Here is a 10,823-nt window from a genome sequence, read left to right as displayed (position 1 = left end):
TTTTTGCGGCACGCGGGCCTCTCACTGTTGTGGCCTCTCCCGCTGCGGAGCACAGGCTCCGGACGCGCAGGCTCAGCGGCCATGGCTCACGGGCCCAGCAGCTCCGCGGCATGTGGGATCCTCCCGGACCGGGGCATGAACCCGTGTCCCCTGCATCGGCAGGCGGACCCCCAACCACTGCGCCACCAGGGAAGCCCTACTCGTGCCTTCTGTGTGCCTAGCACTGGATGAGACACTTCTGTGGGGCCTAAGACAGTGCCCCGTAGGGAGCTAGGGAGCTAACAAACCAGCTGAGAGACATGAGCAGGAACTAACTCATTTATTCCTCACGGGTTCTTTTTGCTTGTTTTTTTTGTTTTCCTGTGATTTTTTTTTCTTTCTTGTTGTTCTCCATGTAATTTCCATTACGACCCAACTAATATAAACACCTGGATGTCATAAGAAAAAAAGTAACCCTCTCCCCTCATAACTTTCCAGTTTTGCGGAATGTTCATTATAAATAGCAGTTATTAATTGTGTTTACATGCGTATAATAATCCCCCTCCTTTGCCTACACACACAAATGACTACAACGAGGTTTCACCCACAAAGGGGATATCAGTACTTTTTAGTAGCTACTGAATTTCAAAGAAATTTCCCTGTGTAGTACACATACAAATCAGTGTGTCATCTGAAGTTCCAAAGTGAATTTCCTAAATCCAAGCCGTCCTTTGATTGGGGAAAGAGGGGGGAGTTTCAGAATTACATAGGAAAATAAATTGTTTTGAAAAAATAATTTCTGAAGTTTTAAATTAAAAAATAGTTGTATTACTTCCTGTTGTAGGTACTAAAAATGCAGGAAGCAACCTGTGGAAGAGCCACCTGGAATGTCAGAGGGCAATGACAGCCCATGCTTTTTAATGTCACCCCACAAGTACAGGAGTCAACACAAATTTAAAGAGAAAAGTAAATTTTTTTCCAGGTTTTCATTTAGGTACATACTAATTGCTTTGCACATTCAAATCTGGTCTTGAAACACAGACAAAGCATTTCAAGTTGGCTCTGAGTCTGCTGCTGACATTATAAGCCACTGGGGGGAATAATGTGGGGCTATGGTGGTGGAGTCTTGTATCTACTCCTCAGTTAAGAGTGATGAAATGAGGGGATAGGTACAGATGGGAAGATACACAAATAAATACGGTATAAACACACATGGAATCGTGTCTATGTCAAATCTGAATCATTTTAACCATCAAGAATATTCTCCTCAGCCTAATATCTGTCTTTTCCCTATATGGTATACAAGCACCCTTTCTTCTCAATTTCTTAAAAAGAGAAATGAGTTCATTATCACGTGGTTTCTTACTCACGGCTAATTATATGACAAACTTTTCCCATCAGAAACATATCCCACCCAACCTTCATTTTCAAAGCAGACAGCATTTATGTGGCCAAATATCCTTTGGGTTGGTCTTGAGGATGCTGGTTTTGGGCCAATGGCTATGAGAGCCACATGGATCCACTGGGCTCTGTCTGCTGAAAAGCTGCATGGAAATGGCTTGGAGGCAAGTCAGATCAGCTGATTTATAAAACTGTATTTATCTGTACATGTATGGGCTTTTTATTTCCACCAAGAGAGAAAGTAGCTCTTTAGTCAAAACCAAATTTCACTTTTCAAATACCTTCCAACTTATTTATTGGTTGTTACTCAATTGCATGTGTGTGTGCATGTGTGTGCACGTGCATGCGCGCATGTGTGTATTATCAGGCATATGCTTCTAACTTAGACAGGGGAGGAGAAAAATCTATGCCAGATACTGTATATTCTACAATGGTGCTAATCTCAGAGCTAAATGAATTACTCCATTTAATTTAAAGAGTTTTAAATAATTATCTATGTATCTTTGTTTCCCTTTTGAATGTTGCACATCATGTTAACACATTTAGTGTAAAAGCAGATGAAACAACCACATGTTCTAAAGTCTACGGATAGTGCTACAATCCCTATTTAATTCAAAATTAACTAGAACTTTTCCATGTGAAATGGACCAAACTGACAATATTGTTATTTAAATACAGAGTTTTAATGCAGGATGACATCCCACAGGGGAAAAGAATGTCTGTAGTGGGTGACTGTTCTCAAATATTTTACAGAATACCATGAATGGTGAACAGACTGGTAACTTTGAGTTTCCATGATAGATTTGAGACATGTCAATAGCAAATCATTTTTGTATTTAAATTTTTGTACTGATTTGAAAAAAAAGTCTTATTAAATACCTTTAAAAGTATGTTTCTCATCTTGTTCATATTACTCAGCTGACACAGTTTGAACTTCTTAACTGTTTATCCCCCAACGTGTTAATTAGCTGCTGACACAGAGACCTAACATAATCCTAGCTTAACGGGGACAATTCTTTCTCTTTGACATAACAGCTGCAAGCATAAACAGGCTGGGGCTCATGTGGCAGCCCCAGTCAGGGCCCCAGGTTCCTTCTATCTTGTTGTTCTTCCACCGAGAGGGCGTGGCCCGCATCTCCAGGGTCCAGGAGAGCTAACCACCACAGGCACATTCCAGTCAGTGGGAAGGAAGAAAAATCAGGAAGGGGAGAGCATGCTTCCTTCTTAAAGAACTCAACCTAGTGGTTGCTCAGATCACCCTCCCACATACCATGCTCTGAATTTAGTCACATTGGCACAACCAGCTGCAAGGGAGTGTGGGAAATGGAATATTTACTGCAGGCAAGCACAGGTCCAGCTAAAAATCAGAGGTTCTATTAATACAGAAGAAAGGAGAACAGATATTAGGGAACAATTAGCTGCTGCATCTGTCACATCCAACCTAAAAGGATAAACTGCCACAAATCTCTTTTCTCCCACAAAAAAACTAATCTTCATGTACTCAATTCTGTTAGTTTGCCACACCAGAGCCAAAATTTTTGAGGGGAGATAGTGATGAGTGGAACTTCAGAGCAGAAACACACCTGTTTCAAGAACCTAAGGGTCTTAATAAGCATCACTGATAAGGAAAGAATTCTTTTGTGATGACTTATCAAGCTCAGAATGATCACAGCTTATCAAGTCTAGACTATCATAAAGGGATTACTCAAATCATTCAACAAGCAACTATGTAGCACCAGCCTGTGGCTGGTTAACTCACTTGTTTAAACGCATCAATCTGGAAATTCAAGACCATAGCTTCCATTCCCACATAGCCCAACTAGTTCTATTTCATTCCACGGCCAAAGGCTCTTCCATAACATGGACCAGTCATCTCATGTGCACACAGTGGTGGTCACAAAAGTAAATGGAAGGATAGATACAAGTGACAGAGGCAAGGAGGAATAAATGGTTGGAATTTAGAATGCCGGACAAGCAGGGCAAATCCATCATTACAATAGGTCTATAGTATCCCTTTACATTAAAACAAAACAAAAAGTAGCCCCTACTTTGCACCTGATATTACTAGGCAATGTGAGGGGCACATAAGCAATAGAAAACATGACCATTCTTTTAAAAAGTATCTTTTGTTTAGAGGACATCAAGATGTTTGTTAAACAAGTTGACTTCCGGGTGAAATACAAACAAGGGTGGTATGAAGCCAACTGGATGCATACGTGCTAGCAAAGTTCAGAAAGAGAAAGGCCATTCCATGCTTCTCCCTTCCTGGGAATGCCTTCTCTGACCTATCTGCTCGATAATCCCTCCTCACCCCTCAGGACACAGTACAAGTATCACCTCTCCTTCCCTACTGCTCAGATTTAGTCACTACCCTGCCTTGTACAATCTTCTGTCCCTTTACTTTTCCTGCTTTATAACTGAACTGTTTGTCTGTCTCCCCTATTGATAGAGTGTAAGCCTCTTGAGAGCAGGCACCTGTTTCATCTTTGCATCCACAGCTCATCACAGAGCGCTGGTCCAGCTCCAGGGTGGAGGGAAGAATGAATCTCGCAGGGTTGCTGGGGGAGCTGGTGCTAAACTCGATGTGAAGTGTGACTGAAGCCAGCTCTGGGATTCCAAGATTATATAGAAGATTATATGTCCCAAGATTATTTAGAAGTCTACTGTGGGAAAAAAGCTAATCTCAGGTAGTTATTTGGAGAAGACGACTTTTAAAGAAATCATCTTTAATTTGACAGAATTTGGATGAATGGAGCATAGAGCAGTGTGTGTGTGTGTGTGTGTGTGTGTGTGTGTGTGTGTAAGAGAGAGAGAGAGAGTCAGAAGGGGCGGCAGGGGTGGAGTGGGGTGGGCAGAGATAAGGGAAATGACCTGACTGGTTCAGAAGAACTACTCAAAACTAGTAAAGGAAACATTTAATAACCAAAGAAGGATCAAGTGATGTAGGGCTTTACACATAGGGAAGATACATTTATATTTTATCTAATATGCAATAAGAAGACATTGTAGGTCCTTAAGCAGGAAAATGGTATGAACATAAGTATTTTAGAAAAGTTACTTTGATGATTCTATGGTGAATGTATGATACAAGTAGCAAAACCAATGAGGAGATCAGAACAGCTTTATTCCAGGAATGGGGTGATGGGTTGATGGTTCAGGGAGCCTAACCAAGTCTAAAGAGCGAGAGTCACATGTCAGGTCAGGTGTTAGGGTTTAAGGACTGCATAACAACGGAGCTATCTCAAGGGCTAGGAAGCGGAATGAAGAACTGAAAACTGAAGAGACAGTTGAAAGAACTGACCTTGGAGACAATCCCAGGATGGCCTTATGAGGGAGAAGGAAGCTTGACTTGAAGGTGGTTTCCTCACTGATACGCTTGGAAAACAGGGATGGTGCCACTGATAGAAATAGGCAGTCCTCCAGTGGAGCCTGCTCCAGGCAGGGAAAGAAGAGACGCTTGGTGTATACATAGACTTGTGGGATCTGCCTGTGCACCAGACGCGCATTTGCTAGGCAGATGAGGGTAAAGCCATGAGCCTGGAGAGAGACCTGGTGGCCTATTGTAATAAGAAGGAGAGGAAAGGCACTCAAAATCAGTGGCACCATTTGCAGACAAAAATGATTAGACTGCTTTAAAATCTCCTCCCTTACTTGCTCCAGGAATTTATTTAACAGATCCTTTCATCACAGATATAGTAAAGGGAAATGGCATCCCAATCCACATGGAATTACAATGAACTCCAAATACGCAGAGCCAATAAAAAGTGTAAATCAATCATGTTTTCCTATATTTCAAAAAAGTTTTTCTCCTTAATGGTCCTTGTGACTCTAAAATGAAAATATCATGCTCATTCCATATCATGAAAAAGAAAAATATCTATGGAGTAGCCTTAGGGTTATCTTTCTTCTAGCAAAGAGTTACACAGAATTTCTGATGCTTTCATTTTCAAAACCAATATTTGTATCAGGATCAACTTTATGCTCAAATATGTTATTCTTTATGATGTCAAATAGATGTTAATGATTTATATTATTAGAAAAATATTTTTTGCTAATTCCTGGAGATAAGTGCATTGGACTTTCAATTTAAAAAGTGGGGCACATCATCCCATTTTAACAAATTATTCAGAAGTTTCTCATGTGTGTTACTGAAACACAGAACCATCTAACTGAATTTTCCTTTGAGGCATCCAGAACCTTTCCAGAGGTTTTTATCCTTTGCTATCTTAATGCAAGTAAAAATAGATTTTTTATTAGATTCAAAAGCACTTCTAAATTAAAATTTATGATTCCTGTGGAGACCTACAATTCACATGCTTTGTTAAAACCACCAAGACCTAAAAATTAATTTTATAATGAACACGGCCAAGTCAGTTCTCATCTAACAAGTGAGTGGCTGGCAGCAACATTCACATCTGCTCTTCATTTGTGGGTGACAGACACAATGGGGAAAGCTGATGGAATGCTTCCCAGGTTCCAACTGCCTACTAGTAAGAGCTGCCTTCCCTCACCAAGGCCAATGCTGTCCTTGTCATTTGTTCTGCCAAACCAGAGTCACCAATATAGAACATGTTAGGAGAGGGCTCTGAGGCCAGGCTCAGAGAACCAATCTCAGCTCCTCTATTTAACAGCTGTGATATCTTGCATCAATTATTTAACGTCTCTAAACTTCAGCTTTTGCACCTGTAAAACAGTAGGTGATAATAGTAACTATCTTCTACATTTGGGAGGGTGGATGAAGTTGTAGAGTGTGTTATGGAAGGGCAACAACTGCTACTACTTACTGAGTGACAAACATGTACCAAAATGCTTTAACTGTTTTTATGTATTAACTTAGTTAGTCCTTATAATGACTCTTATTATTAGCTCCATATTACAGCTGAGGCAAAGTAACTTGTCCAAGATCTAATGACAATGCCAAGATTTTAACCCACACATCTGGCTCCATAGTCCATGCTCTGAGCTATTACACCATACTGCCTAAAGGCAGGAGATAAAAGTTCTCGGCTGCCTGAGGAGCAAACAACTGCCAGTGAAGGTTTAGAATATTAGCTTGCCTCAAAAGAGAGAGAGATGACCTCAGTTATTTCTTAGTTACTGCCCTTACCAGAGACAAGGAAACAGCCAGCTATCAAAAGACTATATACTGACAGATGTCATGGTGACATCCTTACCCCTTAGGAGATATGAAGGCAGTTGGCTTTAAAAACTGAAGGGACCACCTCACACCTATTAGGATGGCTACTATGAAACAACACAGAACAGTACAATACAAAACATAACAAGTGTTGGTGAGGATATGGAGAAATTGGAACCCTTGTGCACTGCTGGTGGGAAAGTAAAATTGGGCAGCAGCTATGGAAAACAGTATGGAGGCTCCTCGAAAAATGAAAAATAAAATTACTGTGTGACCCAACATTTCCAGTTCTGAGTATATACCCAAAAGAACTGAAAGCAGGGATGCAAACAGTTATTTGTACATTCCTGTTCATAGCAACATTATTCACGATATCTAAAAGGTGGAAGCAACCCAAATGTCCTTTGATGGATGAATGGATAAAAAAAATGTGGTATATACATACAATGGAATATTATTCAGCCTTCAAAAAAGAAGGAAATTATGCTACATGCTACAACATGGATGATCCTGGAGGGCATTATGCTAAGAGACATAAGCCAATAACAAAAGGACAAATATTGTATGATTCCACTTACATGAGACACCTAGAGAAGTCAAATTCATAGAGACAGAAAACAGAAGGGTGATTTCCAGGTGCTGGGTGCAGGGGGAGGAAGGGATGAGGAATTATTGCTCAATGGGTATAGGGTTTGATTTGCAAGATGAAAAGAGTTCTGGACATGGATGGTGGTGATGGTTGCAAAGTAATGCGAATGTACTTAATGCCACTGAACTGTACACTTACAAATGGTTAAGATGGTAAACTTTATGTTTTGTGTATTTTACTGTAATTTATAAAAATAATCTAAAAAATAAAAAAACTAGAGGGAAAACATCTGTCAACAGGACCAACCCATGATGTAGGAGGTAACTGAAAATGACCTCCAGCAGCCGCCCTCACCTCCATGTTCACCAGTGTTCACCAAATGAGTAAGGAGTCTAAGCCGTACCACAGCGGTGGTCCAGAAACTGCAAGTCCCAGCCTCTCCCAGGGAAGTTCTGCAGACCACTGTGGGGCTGCCACCTACTGCACCTCCTCTACTTCAGTGGATATGACCTTCTAGGGAGCTTAAGACCCAGCTGCTTGAGGCAGACAGTCCACCTTCACCTAGAGACTCCAAATGACAAACTAGAATGAGTTTCCTTTCTTCTTCAAGGCTAAACATGCAATCGCCATATCAATTTTCTGGTTCCAAAGGTGAAGTTAAAGATCAGGTGTTTCTTCTTCTTACTGATCTTTAGAGCTCGTACGTATTCAAGATTTGAACTTTTTTTTAAAGTAAGTTTTACTTTAGCCACCTGACCTCACCAGGCCCTGTGGGAAGAAAGATGGAAAATTCACTGCAACTCTAGGCAGGGTACCCCGCGGCCCATAGGAGACAGGAAGTAAGCATGGCTTCTAAAACTTGCAGGTTCCCAAAGAACAAGTTCTCCCTCTTGTGGCCAGAGGAGAAACAACAGCTTCACAAGCAGGTTTTTTTCTTACATGAGAAAAGTGGGTCAGGAATTCACTTCTGAGGATAGAGCGTGGATGGTTTGTCTCTGCTCCACGACGTTTAGGGCTACAACTGGAAGGGAATCAACAACTGGGGCCTGTAATCATCTGGAAGCATCTTCATTTACGGGTCTGCCTGTTGATGCTGGCTGTCAGCAGGGACCTCAGCTGAGCTGTGGGCCAGTATACCTACATATGTCCTTTTCACGTGGTTCCTCTGTGTGGCCTACTGTGGGCTTTCTCACTGTATCACACCTGGATTCCAAGTGAGCATCCCAAGGGAGCAAGGTGGAAATGCATAGAATTTTTAAGATTGCGCCTCAGAGGTCACAGAATATCCTTCCTACCATATTCTATCAGCGGAGGTGACAAATGCTTGCCCAGATTCACAGAGAGGGAAGCAGACCCCACCACACAACAGAAGGAGTGTCAAGGTCACATTGTAAGAAGAGTCTGTGGGATGGGAGACATTTGTGGCCGTCTCTGAAAAACACAACCTGCGATATGTCTACCTGGATATTCAGGGTCTCATCCATAGTGCATACTCACTAGCGGACCTGGACATGGGACACGAAGATCCACACACTTTTGCTCACTCCCTAGTTCCCTGCAAATGCTTCTTCCCAGATCTCTTTGCTATTGAACTCTAAATATTATATCTTCCAGGCCCTTGACCCACTCAACCACACAATTCACTGTTGCTCAAGACTCTGTATTTATCCTTAGCTCAGACTATTTCTCTCTCCATTCGAAGGAGATAATTAAATGTACATCTTGAAGCTCTGCCCACTAGAAGGATTCTCCTCACAATGTCCTCTAGGGCCCCTCCCTGAGTGGGACTGTAGTGCAGTAGCAGTCCATTTTCAGCTCTACTAACATATCAAGCCTGAACCAGTCATGAATATTTCCTCTAACATCATCAGCTGGCCACAGGGAACACCTCATGAAGCCATAGGTGTGAGTGAGGAATACAAGACACAGATCTTTACCTCCTGTTCATGTAAATTACTTATGACTTCTGGACCTGCTTAGATGTGATCCCATATATATCATTTCTATTTTTCAGTGGGTTGCTTCTGTGGGCACCCAACCTTACAAAACCCAGGTCTAAAAGGGCAGCTCTGATAATATAATCATTTGATGCTCCACTGTCAAATGCTCAGTTTCTGCTAGAACTTAGTATCATGCCAGTAGCTGCTTTTTGAATGGTTCGGCTACTGAAGGTATGGCCTTACTCTAAAACCCTAGGAATTTCTGAAGGTCATGGTGAACAATAATAAGCAACGAAAAGACTTGGGTCAAAGGAAATTTGTGAAGTATTCTCAAAGTACAATTTCTGGCCTGACACTTTTCAAGAAGCAATCTCATCACCACACCCTTTGCCCTGGGTTTATTAAAGAGCCATTTCAAAAAGCAAAATAAATAAATAAATAAATAAATAAAACCCTATGAGTTTGTGCTGTGATTCCCCTTTCAGGTCCTGCCAGACTCCACACAGCATCATCAACTCTCCCCTAGCACCTTGGAATCTGCCACGTCATTATGAACTAAGGGGAAGAGCAGCTTGTGTCACAGCCTGGACCCACTGCCAAGGCTTCTCTTCTTTTGACCCTACTCAAAACTGGCAACCTTTTGACTCAACTGATAAGTGACTTAGAGCAGTATTTCTAAGTGTGGCATAGGCTAGCTGTAAAATCTAAACAGGTGCACCAAATACTGTTCTTTATTTCTTGCATAGGTAGTAGGTGGTAGGAGATGAAAGATGCAATAACTTTTCCTTTCCCTTGAAGGGGATACTAGGCATGCCTCATATATCCAGACTTCTAAAAACATGATCAATGTTGCAGGGCCCTGAATATTTATGATTTATCTCTCACACTTTGGCATGTATGTATTTTCCTAGGGCATCCACAGTACTGGCCATTTCCTGCTCCCCAGATGCAATTAATACTATATCACCAATAAAATGGTTTAAAGTGATGTTTTGAGGAAGAGTTCCAATAATCATAGTCCTTATGAACTATATTATGACAAATATCAGGACAGTTAACCAGCCTTGAGAGTGTTCACAGGAAAATATTCACAACTTTGAGTGAATATGAACTCAATTTTTCCCAAGTGAATGCAAATTGCTTTTGATATTTTTTCCTGATAGGAATCAAATACAACACATTTGCCAAAGCAAGTGCTAGAGGCTGTGTTGATTGGTTCAACCAAAGGTATAACACCTGGTACATCCTCTATGCTTGAAGATACCATGTGATTAAATTTACAGCAGTCCACCATCATTTGCCATGGTCCATCTGGCTTTGGAGGACCATACTAGTAAACCAAACCCCCTGCAGCCTTTAAGTCTTTTAGGTTGGCATTAATCTCTGCAACTTCACTAGAATGAGATAGTGCTTCTAATTTACTATCTTTGAAAGGACTGGGGAAAGGGAAGGCACTTTCAGGGGCTTCCACATGACCCTTCCTACCCTAACAGTTCTTACTTTATTGGTCAGAGGATCAATGTGATGGTCCTACCAGCTGCTAAGTACATCCATCTCAATTACGCACTCAGCAACTGGAGATATGACCATAAGTTGATGAACCCATTGAAGCCACCATGAAACAGAGTTAGGCCAGGACTCTCTCACCTGGCCCCTGTATGCCCCACTCTAACGGGGGTTATGGTGGCAGTTTGGATTCCCTGTGTCAATGTAGTTACCCTGTATCCAACAGCCCTTGAAAGACCTGGGTATTTCCCATTTCTCCAGTGGACAATTA

Source organism: Lipotes vexillifer, unplaced genomic scaffold, assembly GCF_000442215.2.
Source record: "Lipotes vexillifer unplaced genomic scaffold, Lipotes_vexillifer_v1.1 scaffold963, whole genome shotgun sequence".
Taxonomy (NCBI): Eukaryota; Metazoa; Chordata; class Mammalia; order Artiodactyla; family Lipotidae; genus Lipotes; species Lipotes vexillifer.
The sequence above is the reverse complement of the archived record's forward strand: the minus strand, read 5'-3'. Positions refer to the sequence as shown.